This window comes from Diabrotica undecimpunctata, chromosome 1 (genome assembly GCF_040954645.1).
Source record: "Diabrotica undecimpunctata isolate CICGRU chromosome 1, icDiaUnde3, whole genome shotgun sequence".
Classification (NCBI taxonomy): domain Eukaryota; kingdom Metazoa; phylum Arthropoda; class Insecta; order Coleoptera; family Chrysomelidae; genus Diabrotica; species Diabrotica undecimpunctata.
Genome location: NC_092803.1, coordinates 155281164 through 155307318, shown reverse-complemented (window position 1 = coordinate 155307318; position 26155 = coordinate 155281164). Strand labels below are relative to the sequence as shown.

Here is a 26155-nt window from a genome sequence, read left to right as displayed (position 1 = left end):
CTGTGATTGTTCGTTTGATTCCCATTATTTCTCTAATGCGTTCGTTGGTAATCCTTTCTCTTCTAGATCTTCCTGCGGCTCTTCTCCAAAAATCCATTTCCGTCGCTTTCAGCGTTGATAGTGTTCTTTCTTTCAGTGGCCATACCTCACAGCTGTATATCACTGTAGTAGTAGTAGTAGTAGGTAAACAATAATTATTAAACTAAATATTTCCATTCTATTCTTTTTCGACCTCTCTTTGTTAACAAAATCCACGAGGAAAATAATTACTGCAGCTGGCTGTATACCACGTATCACAAAAAAGAGGTTAAATCTTTGTAAATGGGTATATTTAAAAAACCCTTAAAAGGGCTACATCAAAAACACGAATGTTTTCGGAACAACAGTTCCATCATCAGGTTAAAAATACCTAAAATAAGTATAAACCATTTAATTAAAGCAAACGTGGTTTAAAATTTTGAATAAGGTTAAAGAAGCAAAATGGTTATACTTACAGGTTAACATGCCTGAGCCACCAAAATATTAGGGTAAAAACCCGGACAAATGTCCGTTTGAAGAGATCTACTCTCCGGATACTGGAACTCACTTAAAGCATGGGTGTATGTTACCTGAAGTAAAATTTAATTAAAATATTAACATCAGATAATAATAATAACATTATGTACAATCTTTGTTAACTTTATATATTTTAAAGGGTTTTTACCCTAATATTTTGGTGGCTCAGGCATGTTAACTTGTAAGTATAACCATTTTGCTTTTTTAACCTTAGACAAAATTTTAAACCACGTTGGCTTTAATTAAATGGTTTATACTTATTTTAGGTATTTTTAACCTGACCATGCTTTAATTAAATGGTTTATACTTATTTTAGGTAGTTTTAACCTGACCATGCTTTAATTAAATGGTTTATACTTATTTTAGGTATTTTTAACCTGACGATGGAACTGTTGTTCCGAAAACGTTCGTGTTTTTGATGTAGCCTTTTTAAGGTTTTTTAAATATACCCATTTACAAAGATTTAACCTCTTTTTTTCTCTTTGTTAAATCCAGCATGCATCGCTCCATTGACCTTTGAGTGACTTTGAGTTTCGATATTATTTCTTTCTTTAGTGTCCAAGTTTCGCAGCCGTATGTCATGATTGGTAGTATACACTGTTCGAATGCTTTTTTCTTCAGGTGGATTGACACCTTTGATTTGAATATAACAGCATTTCTACCAAAAGATGCCCAAGCTAGTTTCATTCTTCTGTTGATTTTTGGAAGTAAGAAGCCAGATTTATAAATTAATTGTCCCAGGTATATATACTCGTCTACTGTCTCAAGTGCAGTGTTGCTTATTATTACACCTTGGACATCCAGTAGCTCGTTGTACACAGTTTTTGTTTTTGTCAAGTTCGTTTTTAGGCCAACTTCATTGCTAGCTGCATTTAAGTCGCTTATAAGTTCTTGTAGTTCTGCAGGATTATTAGAAATCAGAACGATGTTGTCTGCAAATCTTAGATGGCTGAGGTATTCTCCATTAATGGATATTTCTTCGATCTGCCAGTTTATTTTGCTGAATATATTTTCTAGATTTGCAGTGAAGAGCTTTGGCGATATTGCGTCTCCTTGTCGGATGCCTCTGGTAGTTTGAAATTCTGAAGTGTTTTTATACATTTTTACCTTAGGTTTTGTTTGTCTGTATATATATTTGCTATAGTTTCTATGTACGGTTTGTCAATGCCTTGGTTGGTCAAAGGTTCTATTACTGCGTTGGGATAAATAGAATCGAAAGCCTTCCCAAAATCTACGAAGGTTAATGCTAGTGATATTTCATATTCTTTAGCTCTACTTATTAGTTCTCGAAGTGTATTAATATGATCCATGGTACTAAATCCACTTCTGAAGCCAGCTGGCAGTCTCGAAATAATATCTATCAAATCTTTAATACATATTTATTGACAATATTTTGACTATACGTTCAGAACTAACAGCTTTATATGAAATTGAGGATATTGACACAAAAAATAATACCAGTGCGTTACTAATATTTTTAGAAAAAACTTATTTGGACAAAGTATATTCAGAGTTAGTGAAAGTATGCGAGTTAGACTGACCATTTCAGCTTCTAGTGCTTCTGTAGAACGTAGTTTTTCAACTCTAAACGAATAAAGTTACGAAACTCGACAGGACAATATTGACCTTCCATTTTATCAATTGAAAATATGCTGGTTAAAGAAACTACACGTTTTTACAAAGAGGTTAAAGACGAGTTTGAGATAATTGGTAGACTACTACTATAATGTTCATTTAAAGTGATAGGTAAGGATGAACATGTGTGTCTCCGATTAGGATTTTGCGATCCTCTTCAGGTTATCTTTGAATATTTTTGTGCTAAAGTACAAAGCAGAACAGCATCAATAAAATACTGTGGTAGTGGCGTGTGTAGTGGAGCATCTTGGAGGCTATTGAGGTGGAGTCGCCAGTGGAATCAGAGGTGGAAGGCTTATCTGAATGTGATGCTCTTTCCAGAGTGTAGTGTTTGTATTTTAAGCTAAATGTGTCTAGTCTAGTTGCTATTGTTCCTGCAAATTGGTAGAAAACTTAAATTACATTATAAATAGGTGAGTTTTTACAATTTTTTTATAAATTGCTTCTCTCGTTTTAAATTCCACCGCACGCTCCTCGTGTCGACTATATTTTGAGTATCGCGATTTGTTTTTCATACATTTTTGGGAATATTTTTTAAACGTTTATTGGTATTACATGTATGTTGATGATATATTGTCTTTTCTGATAAATTGGTTTTCTGAGTAATTTACGCATTTAGATTTTACATACGTCAAACATACATACTATTATACGTAATTAACAGTATCAATGAACAAAAAAAACTGGTCAAATAATTTATCTATACCTGTAGCATATTTGACGTTTACAACAGTACAATAGTAATACCTATTATTAAGTCCAAAATACATTAAAGCTGTACATAAAAAGTACTGAAATGAACTTTGTATGATATATCAAATGAAACTTGTTAATCAACTAAACGTTAATATAAAAATGCATGTTTAAAAAATTATGTGTTTAGTTTCGTTAATTAAATGATACGCCCATTTCCTTTATATTAAAAAAAATAAGTGATGTATAGCAGTAAAAGTAGTTTCTTGGTATTTATTTATTTTTAATAGTTGATATAATATTTAGTGTAAAAATTAATTTGTTGATTAAAGCGGCTGTAAGATTGCTTAGCAATACATGGTGAAATATTTGGCCTGTAATCTTTTGTCTCTTCTTCTTTGTCAACCATTTTCCATCCACTCCTGAATGTAGATCTCTCCCAATTGCTTTCATCTTTCTCTATCTTGCGCCAATCTAATCCACTGTTTGCCTGCCACTGTTCTTATGTCATCTACCCATCTTTTTTGAGGTCTTCCCGTGCTTCTTGTTGTCGTCCTTGTTCTCCATTCTAGAATTCTCCCTGTCCACCTGTTGTCATTATATCGGGCTACGTGACCTGCCCAGCGCCATTTCATTTTTGCAATTTCTTCCACAATATCCCTAATCTTCGTTCTACGTCTTATCTTGGTGTTTCTAATCTTGTCTCTCAGTGATATTCCAAGCATGATTCGTTCCATTGCTCTTTGCGTTGTTTCTAATTTTTTAGCAGATTTTTTGGTAAGGGCTACTGTCTCCAAGCCGTAAGTACAAACTGGTAGTATGCATGTGTTATACACCTTTTTCTTTAAGTTTACAGGAATGGAGGTGTTTTTCAAGATATATGCTAATTTGCCGAAAGCTATCTTTTGTAGCTGTCCCATTACATTTTTTCACTTGTTAATGTTTGAATAGTACTTTTATTAGTCTCTGGTATATTTGTTTTTTATATGTTATACATTGTTTCTTTTCTCTTCTATTTAATAGTCTAATAGACGAATTAGGAAGTTGTGCATGAAACTAAAGTAGTCCTAGAAATAAAAGCCAACAACTTTGTAACTAGAAATTGAACAATTTTTCTTAATTCATTACTTGTTTTCCATGCTGGTTTGATGCTGTGTAAGGAGAAGATAGAGCTCTAAACGAAGTGAGACTCCTGCAGGTCAGACTGATCGGTAAGTAACCAGATACTAGCAACTACAACTTGCTGATCATACGTTAAGATTTGTCTTGCGACTACTAAGCTCTCAAATCCCAAAGTGTAAAACCGTTATACCTATAAAAATTGAAAAAAATACTTGTTTTACTGATGTATAAGCGCCTTCCAGCATTTCTCATTTAAGCAAGACATATATGGCAATTTATTTTACCATTTCGCATTTAATGAATTATGATTTATTTACCAGACCTATATTGTAGATATATTTTTTCAAATTTTTAAGGTGACAAAACAATTAAACCAGAAAAATTACAGTCTAAAGGGTACATGTCGATAGGAGAAATAGAGATTAATTGTCTACCAGATGAAAAGACATTAAAAATATGGCTGGAAACTAGCTGCAGGAAGCTCAAGACCAACAAAACTGTAGAAATTAGGGGAGGTCTATCCTTAACTTGACGGCTGGATGATAATAAAGGTTTCAAAATATAAAACAAGAGGAATAGCAAAGTCAATCTAAAGCCTATATAAGGGCGGATATCTGATGGTCAATTTGCTTAGGTTCGCTGCAGAGAAGATGCCTGCGAGTTATACTACTTACTTATATAATCTTAGGAATAATCAAAACTATCAAAAACATCTACCAACACAACACAATAAAATTAAAAGTAGAACTAATGGCCCAATTAAAGTTGGCTCAACCTGATCATATAATAATTAATAAAAAACTAAAAAAGGATACCAAGTGGGATGAAAAACAAAATAATCTGCTATACAGACGACGCAATATTACTCTCTCAAACTGAAGATGATTTAACGTATGCTACACCAACTTAATATAAACACCAGAAAATTTATTGAGAATTTAGCTGATTAGGAACTGTAAAACTGACATAAAATGTTCCGAAATATCTTACCAACTTTATAATACGTACGTTTGAATTTAAATTAACACACTCGAATGGCGGGATAAAAATTGATCAAAGCGCATTGATAATATCCGGCCAGTGTCTTTCTTGCATGCTAAGATTAATTAAATTAATACGGAAGCCTCCTACCAATATGATCTTCTTTATGAAGGTTTATGCCTGTGAAGTACTTTATTTTTTTTACAACTTCTTTCCAGCCACTTTTCGTGGTAGCACTACCACAGAATGGTATTGGATTTTTAAAGGTACCTTTAAAGGTTAGAGCCTTGTTTTTACCAAAGGGTGCGCTAGTTCCATATTTATATTAGCATGCAGGGGGCACACGTACCTCCTTTGCCCCGCCTTAAAAAAAAAGGTATTTAATAAATATTGTTTAATTCTATTTGATTTCGGTGCACAATTTATACGCTTTATTTTACTGAGACTATATGCTACGCTTCTTCTGCTTTTGATTTTGTTCTATATTCCTTTACATTTCGTATTTTTCACATCTCATGATGTGCCCCAAGTATTCCAACTTACTGATTTTTATGGAATTTAAAAACTTCCGCATTTCTTTCCTAGTTTTTCTAGAACTTGTGCGTTTGTTTTGCGATCCATCCATGATGTTTTCAGAATACGCCTATAACACGAAATTTCGAATGCTTCTAGGTTTTTAATATTGTATTGTTTTAGTATCCAGGCCTCAACTTTATACAAAAGAGTGAAGAAACTATAACAATAAAGCATTATTATGCAGAGCGTTATGTTGCTATTGCTATGGCTGAGAAGAGTTTTCTCATTATGTTAAAAGTTAACCGTGCAATTTCAGGCTCTAGAGGATCTTAAACACCATAATACTTCAACACTTCAAATTATAAGTGAGACTATCTCTTTTTTAAAGAATATTGGGAAACTTAAATATATCGTTTTGGTATGCTTGAAAAAGATCAGTCATGTCAATGAGTTTTTACAAAGAAAGGATCTGACAGTCGATTTGTCTGCCCAGAACCTTCAAGATATTTTAACATTCTTAAAGTCTTGCAAAGAGTTTGTTTTATCTGAAGTCATTACTAAGAGTAAATTCTTAGAAATCATGAATAACCTAAGTTCTAAAAAGTGCGGAGAATGTGTACCAAGTAGGTATGTTAGAGGTTATTGACCACCTATTGGGAATTTTAAATTGAGTTCAAATTGAAAAACTAAAAATAAATATCTAAAATAAAAGAAAAAGAATGGTCAAACATCTGGTCAAACATTTTAATAAAGGAATTTAAATTTGAAATAAAAAGTTTCAACCACCAAGCTTTATCAATTAACTAAAATTAAAGGTAGCCACATCAAGAAAAAGTCTAAAATTTATAAAAATTAACTAAAGGAAGGCTTCTTCTTAGAGTGCCTTCTACGTATAAAGGTTGGCAATCATAATAGCTATTTTTATTTTTGAACTTCCTGCTCTAAATAAATCAATCTATCTGCATGGATACCAATTACGTAGATTTTTCAACCAAGAATTTTGCTTTTACAGAACAGATCGTCTTCCTTGAATATTTTCCTATATTATGAGTCTGAAAATTTCATATTTTTGATCTCTCGTCACGTGGTCTAGGTATTCCAGTTTTCTTGTTTCCACCACTTGTATAGTGGTAATAAGTTTTGTTTCTTTACCAATCCTGTCCAGTTCTTGTTTATATGTAATTGTTGCCGTCCATGATATTTTTAATATTCTGCAGTATAACTAGAGGAAGGCTTCTTTCCCATTAATCTTTAATGAGAATGTTTCTTACGCTTCCCGACACAGTATCATCTAGAACCAGAAAACGAAGTTTAAACAAACCCAATTATTAAGTACACTGGAACAGGAGAGGCTGTCTCATTTAAGTATAATATTAAGCAAACACTAGTCCTTAGAGCCAGAAATACTTTCCGAAACAAACACAAACGAGCATGACATAACAAAATTAACGAGTTAGATCATCAGTGTTTGCAGCTATGAAGGCTCAAAGAACTTAATTTTGAGGTACAATACATTTTGCATACTTGCAACTGATTTATAAATAAAACACGCTCTTTCTTTTACTTATGTATAACTGTATTAATGTTATTGTTTTTCAATAAAAGTTTAGTGTATGTGTTGTATGTTGTAACAACGGATACTGTATATGACATACCTATGTAATAACTACTTTGAATTTATGACCAATAGAACCATGTTTGTACCATATAGAACCATTTATGACCACTATTATCAAAATTGTTTTATGGCTTGGAGATAACTATTCGTGAAAGCGCGAATATTTTAAAATGGCATACCGAAATTACACTCTTCAGTTCCATGCCATAGATAATTGAAACCAAGAATAAGGAGATACTACTATAAATACAAAGAAAACTTTTTGAAAATGTAATTTATATTTATTAATTTTTGCAAATAGATCAATTTCATTGCAAATTAATTGGGATGGCGGTTTTTGACAAAAGACCAGTTTTCGGTTATACTGGTTTTTTTGACCAATTATAACCGTCTGGTTAAACCGTAACTTATTTTTTGACCGGTTATAACCGTCTGGTTAAACCGTAATTGATTTTTTTAGTTACGGTTTAACCAGACGGTTATGACCAGTCAAAAAAACTGGCTATTCCAAAAACTCGTGTTTGATTTTTTTAATCAATAACCAATACCCAATAGGATACAATGTTAAAATTAAATTGCACTTTAACTTGCGATACTCGATTTGAATAGATATCAATATTATCGATATCAATATTGTCGAAAGAATACTATATACTAAGATAATCGATCAATATATAAGCAGCAACTTTTAACCAACAAATTTTACATCCAGGTAAAGCTATAATAAATTCCGATTCACAACGTAGCACAGAAAATCCAGTTCAGGAATGAAAATTTTAAGGTGGCGCCTCTGCATGCTAACCATTGCTGTGGGGAAATTATGGAAGACATTCGTTGGACTTTCTGAGTTTGAATTTGTATCAGCCCAAGTGTCTGATGAGGCTGGGATATGCCGAAATTATTCATAACACTTTATTGATACCGATTCGAGCACGGGAAGTTTAACGAATTTTTCCTCCTAGGCCATATATTTGGTCATTTAAATCAACAAAGCGATAGCAGCTTTTGCTAGAAGATTTATTCTTTTATACATTTCGCATAGCCCAGAGGACAGAAAACGATATTAATATATCGTTTTCGTTCATGGCCGCCAAAGCAGGTGGCGCCTCTGCAAGCTAACCACTGCTGTGGTGAAATTATGGGAGACATTCGTTAGACCTTCCGAGTTTGAATTTGTATCAGTCCAAGTGTCTGATGAGGCTGGGATAGGCCGAAATGAGTCATAACACATTATTGATATCGATTCGAGCACGGGAAGTTTAACGAACGTCCTCCTAGGCCATATATTTGGCCATTTAAATCAACAAAGCGATAACAGCTTTTGCTAGAAGATTTATTCTTTTACATATATGTATATATATATATATATATATATATATATATATATATTTATATATATATATATATATATATATATATATATATATATATATATACACTATTCCAAGGAATTAACGCACCATTTACAAAAACAAAAAAAGCGATTCATTTGTGTTTTAAATTTAATTGTAATCATTTTTGTATGGAATATACCATGTATTTGGAATGTTTTTATCAGGTTACTTGTATTCTTTTTTTGTTGTTGTTGTTTTTTGTATGGCTGTTTGGTGGTAACATTTTGCTATTTTTTTAATCAAAATTCAAAGCGAATTGAGAAATTTGACTAATGAAGAGTGTGCTCAAATAGTGGTTTTGCACGAAGAAGGTTGGAGTTACAGACATTTAGGGGAACGGTTCGGCGTACACCATACATCGGTCTCACGAATGATGAAACGGTACAGAGAGACCGGTAGTCACTCTAGGCGTACAGGACAAGGTTGACATCGTGTAGCAACGTCCGTTCAAGACCTTTTTTTATGACTTCGCGCCCTAAGACAACGATTTGTAACTACCAGAAGCTTACAATCCCAACTTGAAGATGTTCATAATGTTCGAATTAACTTTAAAACTATTCGCCAACGTCTCAAAGAAGGTAATTTGGTAAATCGTATACCTGCCAGAGGGCCAGCCTTGACCGTAGCTCATCGCAGAGCACGTTTAGAATTTGCACGAACTCATATCCATTGGTTGGAGGCTGATTGGAATAGAGTTCTGTTTACATATGGAAAAAGATTTTGTCTTTACAATTGTAATAGGTGTATTAGCGTGTACCGACGTCAGAACGAACGGTACGCACAGTGTAACATGCGAGGAACGACGTTATTCGGTGGAGGGTCGGTTATGGTCTGGGGTGGCATTTCTTTAACGGGTCGTACATACTTGGTGGTGTTGAATAACGGTACCATCAATGCTCACCAATTTATCGTTGACGTTCTTCAAGACCACGTTGTGCCATTTGCTCCTTGTATTGGCGAAAATTTAGTTCTAATGCACGATAATGCACGACCGCAAGTTGCAAATATAGTGCAAAATTATCTAGAGGAAGTTGAAATCGACGTTATGGAATGGCTAGCGAATAGTGCCGATCTCAGTCCTATAGAGAATGTTTGGGACTTGCTTGGTAGACGTCTACGGAATTTTCCTAATCAACCAAATAATCTGCAGGAACTGGAACAACGTCTTGTCCAAATTTGGAATGAACTGGATTGGAATACTAAAAGACCGTTTATTTTAAGTATGAATCGTCGATGCCTGTCATTCGTAACAGGGGTGGAAATACGTATTATTAGGCAAAAAAAAATTGAACAATTTCTATTTTTAAAATTAGAGATTTTGTTGTTAATTGCTTTAAGATTGTGTTAAGTTTATGAATATTGAAGATGGTTAGCGACAGCATCATTAAATATGTTTGTTTTACAAAGTAAAGTAATACGAAATAAAATGCTCTTCATTTCAGTTAATATTTTCCTGTTATATGGTAAGTGTATATATACATATATATATATATATATATATATATATATATATATATATATATATATATATATATATATATATATATATATATATATATATATATATATATATATTAAAAAAGTTTTAATAAAACAATTTTATCTTATTGATTCATTTATTAATTTATTATTTTTTCCAACGGTAACTTATCCGGATTTTACCGGTTATTGCTTTAAAAAGAAAAAAACGGTTATAACCGTGACAAGAAAAACCAGAAAAACCAACCAGAAAAACCGATTATTGCAGAGTAACAAAACAACCGGTAGGTTTCTCCTACCCCAACAAGAATATGAAAATATACTTATAGTAAAGTATGTTTTTGTGACATTGAGATGTAATGTGAAGACGCACTCTTTAGGCACTTGCTGGTTTCATGTAGTTGAATATAACTGAATGTTTAGATGTAAGCTGAACTTGTGGTTTTTAGGTAGACGCTGGCTTCTTCATGGTAGGAGCCATGATATGTCAGATGTGTGTGGTGCACCCCATGGTCTAAAAAGTCCCACCAAAAAGAGCGACAAGAAAAATTGAAATTAGCAGAAAAACCCAATATCAATTTAAGAATATAAATGGGTTTATGAACTAAAATAACAATTTAAATAGGCGAAATGTATAAATAAAACATCGCACTTCATTATAAATGAATCTATCATGACAGATCGAAACTCAAATTTGCCAACTGACAAGTAAACTTGGTATCAACTTGCAGCAAATACGGGGTATGAATATGAAGGATGTACGAAGAGTAAATGGAAACAGAATCGAAATAATTGAAAATTTAAATTCAAGAATAAAGATTAGACAGAATATTTAGTTGATAAAAACTATGACGTTTGTAATGTTATAACCTAGAACGGTATTACCTAATCATTATAAAATCAAAACCTATATTAGTAGTATTTTTAACTATTTATCATGGTCAAGGATAAGACTTGAGTATCCGGTTTGAAAACCAAAATCACTTCGAAATAAAAATTAAGATAATGGACTAATTAGGACTTAATTCTTCATTATTATTTAGATTAAAATAGCTTGATGGCACCAAATTGATTGTAGTCAATAAAATCCAGAGATGCTAATGCGAATTAATAAAAGAATTGTTATTACTGGTTATTTTTTAATAATGTTAATGTTAAACGTATTAATATAATTGATACAAATATTAATAATGCAATTATTGGTTCAGATATTTTTGCTCTCAAAGTCATGTTATAAAAGTGAAAGGAAGCAAGCGAAAGTAGAAGTAGCAAAAGCTGAAGTAGAAGCCTATAAAAATATAAAAATATATAAGATATACCAGGGAGAGTAAAAAATAACATATGTATGTAAAAAAAAACCTAATTAATTAATCGAGAATGATAAAAACTAGAAATTGTAAATACTCTTCTACTCTTCTATATTTCAAATTTGTAATCATCCGCTAGTTTTTTATTTTTTTTTGATATCATCTGTATTGAAATTTATTGAATCAATGTAACTTAATTTATTGTTTTCTGTAATACAGTTCGTCGTGTCAATGGCCACAGCAGCCGAGACATGTAATTTGAAATAAAAAAAAATACTTTTTCACTTAAGACATAAATTCACCATTCTGGTCAATACCTATGAGAATACCAGATAAGGAAAAACGGCATTTGTAACACAAGATTTTTAATGGACTTGCCTCCAATTTGGTTTGAAGACGCATCCGGCACTTTTTCAAAGGATTTTGACTAGTATTATAAGAATATATAATCTTTAAAACTTTACAATCAATTATACAGATAACATCCTAATTTTTTTCAAAAGCTTCGATGACCATATCAAAATAATCAAACTTATTAGAAGCGATAGAAAATAAGGATTGAGACTAAAATTTTCTAAATGCACTTTCGCGAAAAACTCTGTAAAACACTTAGGTTACATAATAAAAAGTAAATCCATCAAACCTGTAGAAGATTATCTGATTGCTGTGAAAATGTTCTCTGTTCCACAAACAAGAAAAAATATACGACAATTTCTGGGAAAAATAAATTATTATCATAGGTTTGTTCAGGATAATGCAATTATTTCAGGCCCATTACACAACTTAACTACACAACATTAAGAAAATATGAGGAATTTATGTGGTCGAAAGAATGTCAACAATCTTTCGCTAAAATAAAGTCATTACTTTGTTCGGAACAAATTTTAAGAATTTTAACTCCGATTTGCCGATTTATATATATATATATATATATATATATATATATATATATATATATATATATATATATATATATATATATATATATATATATATATATATATATATATATCTGTTTTGGATGGGTTGGAGTCAATAATAGGGCTATTGGTTAACTATTTTTTTATTCTCGAGCTTTCAATTGTGTTTACAATTATTATCAAGAGCTAAAACACAAAATACTTACAAGGTTGAACTAAAAAGAAAAAACAATTTTTGTTAACTTACCAAATAAAAATTAGTTTGGTAAGTAAAAATCACTGCTTACATGTTCAAAATATTTAATACAAAAATGTTTTTATCTAATAAATGTTTCTCTGAAAATTTTTTATAATTTTGAAAACATTTTTTTTAATATAAGAATAATTGAATTTATAAATAAGTTCAAATAGCAACCAATTACAAATAGCCTCAATGTCATAAATGCCAACATAAAATTTTTATTTTTGACAATTATATTGCCAAAAGTAAAACTTCGTTTAAACATTCTTTTTTGTTTAGTAACAAAAAGAAGAAGATTTATTCACCCTTGACAGATGTCTGAAAGAATGTGATAGATATATGGAGAATTAAATATGACATTTTACAAGTTTTATATATAAATCATAAAGAAAGAATATAATTATAAATTTTGCTTAAATTTTGAATTTCAGATCTTTTGTTTAAACTCTTATCATTTTTGCTAATACAAACCATTTCCAAAAAAGTCCTTTTAAATTTATTACTTTCACTACATAAAATTTTAATGTTATCAAAATCCTTTATATATATATATATATATATATATATATATATATATATATATGTAAAAGAATAAATCTTTTAGCAAAAGCTGCTATCGCTTTGTTGATTTAAATGGGCAAATATATGGCCTAGGAGGACAAATTCGTTAAACTTCCCGTGTTCGAATCGGTATCAATAAAGTCTTATGACTCATTTCGGCCTATCCCAGCCTCATCAGACACTTGGACTGATACAAATTCAAACTCGGAAAGTCCAACGAATGTCTCCCATAATTTCACCATAGCAGTGGTTAGCTTGCAGAGGCGCCACCTGCTTTAGCGGCCATAAACGAAACAGATATATTAATATCGTTTTCTGTCCTCTGGGCTATGCGAAATGTATAAAAGAATAAATCTTCTAGCAAAAGCTGCTATCGCTTTGTTGATTTAAATGGCCAAATATATGGCCTAGGAGGACACTTCCCGTGCTCGAATCGGTATCAATAAAGTGTTATGAATCATTTCGGCCTATCCCAGCCTCATCAGATACTTGGGCAAGATCCACGGCTTGTTTTTTCACAACTCCAGCCGTGTCTTACGAATTCGCTCTCGCAGCGTTGCCAAAACTTTCAAATAGTAAGTTTGGTTTACAGTTTGACCCTCTGGGGTTAAACTGTAGGGTCCCCATGACCCCAGTCATGGGGTCAAAGGACCCCATGACTGGGGTCATTTAGTTATCACGATGCCGTTAATGTCGAAAAAAACGATTAGCATGGCTGTAAATTTTGATTTCGACATCCTTGCTTTTTTCATTCTTGGCGATGAAGGAGTTTTCGAGTGCATGGATTGTTGGTTAGTTTCAAAATCGTATTTGAATTTCTAGGTTTCAACCCAAGTGATGATGTTTTCCATTAATTCAGGCTCTTCATGTAACCTTTCAAGAAAATCTGAGCAAATCTGTTGACGGACGAGCTTTTGGCCAGGGGTCAAATTTTTTGTAACCAACTTCGCACAGACTTTTTCTATGTTCAATTCGTCATATAAAATGACAGTTTCTTTATCGGCGTTTAAAGTTCCAGCAATTATCCACATGCTCATACGATGATCTCTGCGCACAATTTTACTTAACTAAAAACACAAACTCCAATACTCAAAAAATCACATGCTGTTTACGAGATATCATGTATTAACTATAAAGGTGTCTATATCGGGCAAACCAGTCAACTGCTTCAATCCAGAATTCGTTCTCACAAATATGACAAGTAAAGAAAAGAAGCATAAATTTGACTTCGAAAACATCATAATTTTAAAACCCGAACAAAACAAAAAGAAGAGGGAGATATACGAATCAATAGAAATAAAAAGAAATACCAACGTAATAAATGACGAAAAAAGATAAAATAGATAAAATAAAAATCTTAAATAAAATATATTTCAATCTGATTTAAATAATAATAAATATAACACCACAAAAAGCTCTTAAAGTCACAACATATCTCCAATTTACCTTTTTCGAAAATTTCAATGATACGCCCTTATTAAAATAAATATACACTAATGACAGTAAACTATAAGATATCAGATATTAACTGTCACTTCATTAATGTCAGTGTCCCGTTTTACAAAAAAAAAGGTTTTAATTAGATTAGGTGTATATGAGAAGAATATAGTAATATATTATTTCACGAGTATATTAAAAAGAGATGGAGAAATACTTTATACTTTAAATCTTATTTAATTTGGATAAAAATATTTATATTTAAATTATTAACGCAACAAGCACATTTTATATATTTCCTGAACGATTTCATGCTGTAGATGCGTGACATTTTATGAATAATTGCAATATCTCTTAAATATTACAATAATATAATCATTTAAAGCACATAAATTACACACATGTGAACGCAGGCACGCGTCTTTATATCAGTAAAACAGGATACAAGACATTACTCATGTTTTCTATTGAGTTGGACTTTGTATGTTGATTTTTGACATAAAAATGTTGCTAATGATAAACCATGGGCGAAAGTGCAAAGTATTTTTAATACTCGCTTAATAAAAAAAACGAGACACCTTTATACACCGCCCCGCAAAATTAACCAGACATGAAGCTTATTTTAAGTAAAATTAAAAAGTATTAAATTCCAATAAACTATAATGTAAAAACAAGTTCCAAAATATTAAATAATTTAACAATAAATAAAAATTTTAAATTTTTTTAGCTCTCATCCTTTTTGGAATAGACTAGAAGAGGAAGAGAAAATAGTGAAAATGAAAAGGATATGTGGACAAAAGAAAAGAGAATATAACGAAAAAATAATACAAGAAATAGGGGGAAGATTTGAGGTTGATTTGTCAATAAGTTAAAAAAACTAAAAAGGGATACCAGAATTATAATTACAATGAGAAAAGAACACGAAACACAGTGAAAAAGAATCAGTGATGGGTATATGGGAGAGAAATATTAGTGAACTACTGAATTTTGTAAAAATAAGATTAAGATTATAATCAATGGGCTTAAAAATGATAAAAGACCGGGAGAAAACGAAATGGCTGCGGAAAGGCTAAAGTATGAAGAGGACGAACTACAAACAATAATGTATAGCATTACGGAGACGATATGAGAAGCGGAATATATGTCCAAAGATTAGACCAACGCTTTGTTATGTCCGAAAAAGAAAGATATATTGGCATGTGAAAATTACAGAGGTTTTGCTCTGTTAGATACTTGTTAGAAGGTATTAGTCAGGATGCTAAGAGAGAGACTTAACATATTTGCTGAAGATAAACTAGTAGAGTATCTGGCCGGTCTTAGAGTTAATAGATCAGTGACAGGTTAGTTTTTTTTACACTGAAATAAATCCAGACTACCTTCTATGAACATAAGGTAACCGTTAATGTATTATAAACTTAATAAAAAACATAAAAAACCTAGATATCCCAATGAAACTCATAAAGCTATCATAAAATGATAATGGAGAAATCGCCGACAGCAATAATAACAGATAAAGGCCAAAAATATAGAAATAGCAACTGGAATAGGACAGGGCGTCTCTCTATGAATGTCACTATTTAATACCGCTGCCTATAGTAGGAACATTAAAAGTTACTGAAATGAAAGGTACAATTATAACATCGACATCGCAAGTTGTGGAGTACGCTGACGACACAGCATTGGTTGGCAGAAAAATAAACAGTTTAAAGAAAGAATTTGCGAAGTTGTGCAAGTAAGCATCGAAGAGGGGTTTGGCAAGTAATTAAAATAAAACAAGGTTTTGAAAAGGTAGAACACTAAATATCTTAGGATCCGTTAATGAAACTAATGTAACAAGCATAGTAATCAATGAAAGAATCCTGGCAGAAAAGAGAACTTACTGGGAATACAACAACTCCCTCAAAAATAAGAAGCTTGCTAAGAATACCAAACTGAAAATTTACAGAGCAGAAATTAGACCAGTGATCACATATTATGGTAAAGTAATGTGCTTGCTATAGAAAGATGAAGACAGATTGATGATTTTAGAGAGAAAAATCATTCAGAGAATAGCAGGTCCACTAAACTTAGGTAATAATGAATTTAGAAAACTGATTAACTATGAAGTAAGAGAACTTTAGAAAGGAGAAAAAATCGTCAGATTTATCAAGGCACAGGAACTCAGATGGATGGGACATCTAGAAAGGAGAAATCCAAAAGCAGTTATTAAGAAAATCACCAGATGGAGACCAGTATAAGGCAGATCACAAGGAACACCGAATACGACTTGAGAGAACCAGATAGTTGCGAAACTTGCTAGGAGTATAGATAAGGTTTATATCTTAGGTAAGCCGTATCTTCTTTTTTTCTAATCTAAATTATTTCCTCATAATTTAGGATCAATTTTAAGGGTTTTACACCTCAGATTCCGATAAGTATATAAATTCATCCAGGTGAATAGATAAAAATAGCAACAGACAAATTCCTTTGATTTTCATAAATTTACGTTTTTTTTGTAAAGAAAATATATATATATATATATATATATATATATATATATATATATATATATATATATATATATATATATATATACACTCATGGACAAAAATATCGAATATTTTGGAATTTTAAAATTTTTGTTTTTTCAAAATAAATTCTGGTCAAGCAAGTCGTTTATTGTAAAATAGAGTTTATTTTAGCAATGTTTAATGAACAATTTTAAGTTTTTATGCGGAGAAAATTGTGAAAAAATAAATGTTTAATATTAGGTAAATAAGGTTATTTTACTCTAAACTTAAATGATAATTTAAATTGCTTAAACAACTGGTTTAAACTGAAAAACGAGTACATGATCAGTAACGAGTATTCCCCCCTTTAGCTCTTATTACTGCTTGCATCTTTCTCAGCATGCTTGCAAGTGAATTTTGGACATATCCTTGGGAAATTGCATTCCACCCATCCTGTGCAGCAAGCCAAAGCTGCTCTATCGTATTTGGAACGGGATTTCTTTGTCGTATGCTGCGTTTTAGGTGATCCCACATGTGCTCTATTGGATTTAAATCCGGGCTAGACGGTGGCCAATTAAAATCTTCGAATTTGGACCTCATCAAGATAATTACTCACTATGGCAGCGGCATGTGGTCGAGCATTATCTTACATTAACGTGAATCTTTCATATCCAATTTAACCAACATATGACAAAACATGATCTTGCAGGATGTTTTAAACGTAAGAATCACCAGTCATCCGTCCAATCACTTCCACAAGTGCGGTACGTACCTCCCAACTAATGCCTTCCCAAAGAATTATGCCATCAACTCAAAAACTAATGGTCTGGACGAGACTGCAACTGGCGAATCGTTCTCCAACTCTTCTGTAGACGTATTTTTGACCATCTGGCTTCCATAATAGGATTCTGGTCTCATGAATGAAAAGAACGTTTTTCCAGTTGTCGATATTCCACTAAATATGTGTTCTTGCAAATTCCATACGACGAGCTTTATGATTTTGGAGAAGACGTGGAACTTTGGCGGGGCATCTGGGCTTTAAGTTTGCTTGTTTTGATCTTCGTCTAACCGTTTGTGAATTCACATTAACTTGTCTAACATTTAATAGCTCATTTCTGAGGTGCATCGATGTCAATGAACGATTTTGTGTAGAATTAAGAACCAAAAAAGGTCATCAATTGCGGTTGTGCACCTTGGGCGTCGTTGACCAGGCCTTCGTGCAAAATTTTCTGTTTCGCTGTACCTTTTTAGAGTATTTGAAACTATAGATTCAGTTCTGCTGAGACGTCGTGCGATACCTTTTTGTGCATATCCTTCCTCGTACAAAATTGCAATATATGCTACTTGGACTTCATCGCAGTGCCGAATTGGTGGTATACTTGTTTTAAACTTAGTTAAATTAAAACGATATTTAATTAAAGTTAATAAATTAAACTAAAAATAACCGAATTAGTATGATTTTTCCTTTACGTGAAGAAGGATTTTTATGATAAAATGTACGAATGACACTAACCACTGAATAAACGTTAAAATAAACATCAAAATATTTGAAACCAGTTGAGTACATCAGCCTACTATATGAGTATTATCAGTAATCTAAAATTATTTTGAAATAATGTAACTACAAAAAAAAATTGGAAAATTCCAAAATATTCGATATTTTTGTCCATGAGTGTATATATATTTAATTCTATAATTCAGTAGACTGTTTTTTTTTGTTAATTTTTAATACTTCAGGTATATTTTACTTTTATTATCTGAAAATGTATGGGTTATATGTATGAAGCGAGATAATATTTGACTTTAGCAAAATACAGTAGTTACAAAAAACCCAATTAAAGATATCAGGAGGCGAGAAAAAAATTCAAAAAGCAAAACCGTATAATTTTATAGTTGAAAAGATTTATCTTTGTGTTTTTATTATATGCAATAACACTGAACTGAAGAGTACCGCCTCATTATAAATAATAATTTGCATTATAATATTATGATACTTAAATCTTCGTTTTTTGCTTTTAAAAATTAGGTTTAATTTCCAGCTTGTTTTGGGATTAATTTATACATTTCTTTGCAATAAATCTCTGAATCAGACACTTGGACTTTGATTTTCTTACAAGATTTATTTTCGTCTGTGTGCATTTACCATGATTTCGAAGGTTAACCAGACCGAAAGGTAAACAAGAATAATTTTTTGATTTTAATACGAAATTCCTCTAAAAAATTCGTGCAAGAATAAAAACTTTTCACCAAAATTGTTTTTACTTATATAAGTAAAAAGGTTATAAATTGTCAACTTTTAAACAAGAATATAAGTTAATCATTTTTAATTTGGACCCTCTATAACTCTAGTTGCTGCATTTAAATATGTTTTCAAGTTAAATATAATTTTCAATGGTATTCTTTGAAATACTGTTCTATTATTCTTCAATCGCTGATTCTATAACTTGATTTTATTCTTCTTTTTTATGTGCCAAATCAAAGGAAGTATTTCTTTAAATGCAAAATTGTGATGCGTTTTTTTCTTTGGTCCAGTCTGAAATGTTTTTCAGCCAAGAAGCTTTTTCTTTCTACAGTCATTCGACCGTCTATTTTCCCTTCCAATTAGTTGCATTATTCTATTTCTATTTCTATATCTATTCTATATCTATAATATATGATCCAAATAAGATATAAATTAAAATAAGCTTCTATATTTAGAGATACATCTCTAAAAGAAATGTAAGGTAACCTACGTGAAATGTAAGGTAACTCGGACATCGTGATTTTTTGCAAGAACGGTAGTTTGCATCCATTTACTGGTAGCTGTCACGTTGTAATGGTATTATTTGTATCAGGTAATAACTGATATTTAAGGAACGAAATACACAGGGAAGGAAAGGCATAGCCTTACTGAACAGCGTACTGTGGGATAAAAACATCTCTAAAGAAAATAAAAGAAGAATATACAACACCATAATAAAAAATATCACAACATATGGATGCGAAGTGTGGCCCCTAAAAGACATAACAGAGAAAATGCTTAGAGCAACAGAAATGGACTCCAGACGCGACAGAATAACAAACGAGAGAGTCCGAGAAATCATGGGGGTTACACATAATATTGTGGTTGACATCAAAACGACACAACTCAGATGGTACGGACACGTAAAGAGAATGCCGGAGAATAGAATACCAAGACAAATTCTTGAATGGCAACCAAGAGGTAGGCGAAGACCAGGAAGGCCTAGAAGAAGATGGAGGGAAGGAGTTGATAAAGAAATCAGAGAAAGAGAACTGGAGGACGATCTATGGAACGATAGAATGAGATGGAGATTGTAAATCGGAAGACGTCGAAGAACGTTGTAAACCGACATTATATATAATAACTGATATTTATTTAAAGCCACAATATTACCAGTTATTCAGTCCAGCAGTAACTTTTATTATGGAAACTCTACAAAAAAAAAACGAAAAGTAAGGTTGAACATGTAAGTAATAATGTCGATTATCAAGTTTCTGGTCTTAAGCATCTCAGCAATTTTAGTTACGCAATCGTTGAACCTTAATATTCTATCAAAAGTAACGCCTAATAATTCTTATGGTTTAATACTATGTTATAAAAATTGTACGTTAAATTTACATTAAGACAGCTTGTTTTAGATGAAACGTTCTGTTTTGGAGGTGTCAAGTTAACGTTTTTTCGGCCTTTTCTACATATTTTAACATATTTGCACTCACTTGTTAGCATAATTTATCTTTTCTGATATTGTTTTGGGCATATCTGTAATAAAAAGATTCACTTTCATAATGGCTTCTTAAAAAATCCAAGATAAGTACTGTAGGCCGTAATCTGGAAGGTATTGAATCTCTTATCGAAATCTGGACGAAAACCTAACTCAAGACAGAATACAGTGGCGTTTGGGAGTCGGACAACGTCGTAAGACGTTATAAAAAAACTGAATATATATATATTGAATCTCTTATGTTTAAAATTATTTTTCCTAATAAAGTTGTTATGCACCTTCTTGTCATCATTCTGAGCCAAACATTTCTTCTACTCTCACCACATCAATGTGTGAATTTACTGAAAAATGTAGCAGTGACAAAGAAAATAAAGCTACTTATTCGAATGAAATGACGCATTATTGGAAGTATATTTTTTTAGGCCTGTGTACGTAACACCTGGTATTTACAGAAAAACATTCTAATAATAACTTTTGAACAGGTTTACCCCATGTTTGTATAATTATTAAATTAAAGTGTTTAAATTTTCAAGGAACTTCAATCGTGTGAGTGATGTTTATTGAGAAAAATAATAGACTTGCTTTTGTAAATGTCTTTAAGATCAGCTGATATTTTGTAGCCTGTGTAGGCACCAGATGTCTGATAATATATGAACATCGTCATAAGGACCTCCTAAATTATGTATGAATTTAAAAATTAATCTCAATAAGAAACAAGCCTCTAAATAATTAAAAGAGCTGATCACTGAAGAACAAAATCAGAAACTGATGTCTAGAAAGTCTTACACCAACAGAAGCTATAGATTCCTTGCTGTTTCATGCAACACGAATGCTTAAAAGACCTTATTTTTCTAATCAACTAATCAAAGATGAAAAGAACGCCTTGCCAGAAAGGACAAAGAAAGTTAAATCCTTCTGCAAACACCTCCTTTCCTTAAAATAGTCAACCGACTTTATGTTAGAACGATCAGCTGAAGAAAAACAAGAAATCACTATATGTGTCTTAAATGCGCCTTTTAAAATAGATCTACCACATAGCAACCTCACTATTAGGCAAGTTAAGCAAGTAATAGTGATATATTAACATAAAACAGGCTCCTGGTTTTGATTTGGTCTCTGGAAAAACGCTTGAAGAACTCACTGAAAAATGTACTAAACTTATAATTTGCATATTTAATGCCATACTACGAAATAATTACTTTTTTAGTATCTGGAAAGTTGCCCAGATTATTAGAATACTAAAGCCCTGGAAAAAACAAGAAGTCTCGTCCTGCAGACCCATAGGTTTGTTACCAGTTATTTCCAAGGTATTTGAGAAGCTGTATGTGCAAAGACTAGAAACTATAGTAGGCAAAAATAAGATAACCAAAGATCACCAATTCGGGTTCCGTAAAAAACACGGGACAATAGAGCAACTACATAAGGTGGTTCATTAAAATAATAAAAACTTAAATGGTAAAAAATCTTGCTCTGCAAGCTTTCTTGATATATTCCAGGTCTTCGGAGGTATGACACGAAGAATTGATAGTCCATCGGAATCCACGGAATCCATTTTCCGAAAACGTTTTGTCTGCATGACATAGCCCGTTTTCGTTTTTTAATTTATATACCTTTTATAAAGGATTTTAACAAAAATTTTTTGAGATACATGGTATACAGCCAGTTACAGGAACTTAGTTTCCTTGTGGATTGCAACAAATGTTAATGATACAGCAATTTTAGCATCACTCACCGACCCATCATCACCTTCTAGAAATCTACAAGCTAGTCTTACTAAGGTCCAAAATTAGTTAAAAAGGTAGCGTATTAAAGCAATAAATTAATATCTACTCGTGACGTTTACTCTTCGCAGAAAGATTCTTCGCTCTTCTTCACCTTTAAAGACTTCAACTTTACAATTCTACAAATATTCCAAAATAAGTATAGCGAGCTATCGTTGATGTCCCAATTACGTCCCAAACGAAATTATCCAGCCCGATATTCCCTTAGAATCCGCGAAGGATACCATTAAGCAATTAAGAATAAATTACAGTGAAAAAGTGTCTGTGCATCAAAAAAATGGTTGGCCTCCACTAAACGTGGCAGATATCCATAAAATCCAGATCAATGAAATTTATTGCAATCCTACCTTCATTTAGCACACAAATATATTATATTTTAAGATAAATAGAAAAAACTTTCATAGAAAAATGTAGACTTAGGTTTAGTTTAAAGAAGATCACACACCGAACTCTGGACAGACACTACCCATGTCATCAATTCTCTTTATAAAAAAATGCTTATTGCCCATTGGCAGATTACAGATTTGTCTAGGGATTACAATAAAAAAATAGGAGCAATGTTGTATGATCTAATATTTGATGAGATGGAGTTTGATGGAATCTCTATGAGCTAATCTGCATTTTCCGGATGATTAGTTTCGATTGTTTATTTGTAAGACAATGGGCATGTATAGACAATAGAACAATAAAAATTATTAATATTGTAAATTATTTTTGAAAATTTTAAAATTGCGTTACCCTTGCCTACCTGTTTATTTTGGGTCAATCGGTTAAAAAAAAGTTGTATATTTCTTAAATTATTTAAACTACAAACATCATACAATATTATCTTCTGTTGCATAAAACTACATGAGACCTATTTGTTATATGTTTATTAAAGTGGCAATTCACTTTCACTGACATTCTTGCGGTGATTCAGATCTATCTGTGTCAAATTGTTTGAAGCGTTTCTTAAGGTGCACAAATAATTATTATTACACGTTTATCTACCCTGATCATAATTAAAAAAAAATAGGTTTTAATAAAAAATGATAAGTAATGACTGCTTTTCTGAATACACGGTACAATTGTTTAGTGCATTTGACTAAAAACGCTCCACCACAGAGCTCTTTCTTGATTAATTGATGAATTCTGGGAGAGAGACTGCTGCGTCAGATTAGCTATGACATCTTTCAAAGATTCAAAGTTAAAAAAAAACAGCAAATTTAATTTATTTATTGTATTAAAAAACAAATAGACCATATTCTTGTATTTTTATATTCTTAAATATTATAAAAGTATACTTTGTAGTTATCTACTTCATCCTTTATAATACTTAGTATTGTGTTATATAGTGCAAATTTATTTAAATATAAAGAATGTAACTGGTTTCTTTCACGGTCCGAGTCAGACTAAATTTATCATGGGATTGAACAAATTTATCATGGGAAAACCAGGATTCACGCACTATCGTTACAACGGAGAAGGAACTAAAACAGCTGAACGTCTTCATCGGCAAAAATTTGGGGTTGGTCGTGAATTAAATTTTAGTGAAACTATAAATATCTCTTTCAAACCAAAAAACTCATTGATTTATTATATATGAAGTTGCAAGCTGTAGATTCTCAAACTAAACAAGCCGCTGATCATCTTATCATTAAAACGGCTTTAGAAATAATAGAATATATAATACAATAATTATAATATTATAATAATAACAACATGGAAAGATCCTTCATCAAAAAATAGCTTTTCAACTGGGACTTCTACTAACAAACCATCTTACATATTATCAATACGTTCCTGAGAGTATGCCTAAGAATGACAACTACAAGCTATACTGAGATCGCACTGTGCTCACAGACACAACTGAAACACATATTAGACCAGATCCCGTGCTAGTTAATAAACTTACGAGACAAACAACACTAATCGATGTGGCGATATCTAACAACAATAATCTGCGTGTTAAGTATAACGAAAAGAACGCCAAGTAAATAGATCTGGAAATACAAATTAATAGACAATGGTAATTGGAAAGTACCCAGACGATACCTATTATTCTTTCTATCACTGGAGTCATTCCGCAGAACCTTCTAGAAAACATAAAAAGCTAGGTATAAATAAACATTTATATAAGATCATGCAGAAAGCTATGTTACTCTCGAATTTCAGATCCGAGCGACAATTTTTGTGAAATACACCGACGTACTAAGTCACCTAGAATTCGATAACACGGAAAGATTCCAACCAATCCTTTTGATACCGTAGGTATCTGCTATGAGTGAATTTTCCCCTTAGAGGGAGTGTAAGCCGTACGGCTGTCTGGCATGCGGGATGTCGGTGGCAAAGTGTTAAGGAGGCAGGCCCTTTACATAAAATCAGCTACAGGCCAACAACAACAACAACAACCACAAGAGAGCCAAACATTAACAAGAGCTCTACTCGCTGAAGGTGCTGCGCTGAAACAACAGCTGGCTCACCCAAGCGGGACAGCGAATGAAATGGACTGTGTTCATGATCGAAAATGTTTTGTGCTTCTATTACAAGGTGACAAACCTCGATCAATAAATTATCGGCTACCGACAACAGCTATATGCGGAATTTTACAGGGAGTATCCAAATATTCAAGTGTCTGATGAAAGAGTAGCAGATTAATACCGGGTACTTATAAGAAATAATCTTATCTCTAAGACTAGATGCGATACCATCAAAAGCGAAATCGAATGGTAAATTTATAACCAAGAAATAGTTGTAGATCAAGTCCCTAACGAAATACATGAGCAGGTTTCTTAGCTTGCCTAACAAGAAACTTGACCTGATAACACACAGCAAAACAGCAACGAGTTGCGAGCTAGCTTGGTAAACGAAATTCTGCCAAGAAACTACGTGGGCTGTTACAAATTGTAAACACTAAAATTCTATCCAATTATGTAGCCGAAGCCCATATATTGAAATATTTGCATATACTAATTTAATCGGCAGCAGCAATTAATAAATTATGGGAATTTATTAATTGCTGAAATTACAGAATATATTAGAGGAACTACAAGCAGAAAATTAATCAGCAGATCTGAAGAAATAATGCTAAGACACTCACAATATGATCCAGAAAACAACACAGCACAACAGTACCTGGATACAATAAAACAAAATCTCCCCATTTATTCAGGCCGACAAAGGAGATACAAAATTAGTAACAAACGGAAATCCGATAATACGCTTTATAAAAATGCTAAGAAGACGTTCCATTGGAAACTAAAGTCTACTACAGAAAGTGCCGATAAATCGTACCCAAGCCAAAAAGAAATTCATGAGTTTTGAGGAAATCAACTTTCAAGACCAGCTGCTCTTAACAAAAATACAGGATGAATCGAAGATACGACGCATAACTGTCAACACTACATTACTACTTTCTAATAATAATAGGTAAATACGAACCAAACTGTTCTGTAACCAAAACAGAGTATTTACAAATACGGAAATATTCTGAAATAAGGAAATCATTCAAAAAAGATGGGTTACTAGCCAGAAAATCCCAGATACTCATTTGTTGCTCTGTGAGTGTCAATAAGTAAGGACTTTCTCATTAATTTTAATTTATTTCCAAAGATAGGAACATATTTTTATAGAATTGCAAGATCAATTTTTCATGAGAAACAATAGATAACATTCTTATTAATATTTATTATACCTATTGTATGTCGATGAAACAATTGTGAAAT

General features: G+C 32.0%; 1 protein-coding gene across 1 annotated transcript in view; it reads right to left on the bottom strand.

The window, feature by feature from the left end:
* Window positions 1-26155, bottom strand: part of LOC140432408 (ATP-binding cassette sub-family G member 4) — a 108914-nt gene that overhangs the window by 67921 nt on the left and 14838 nt on the right. The gene's annotated exons all lie outside the window — the stretch shown is intronic.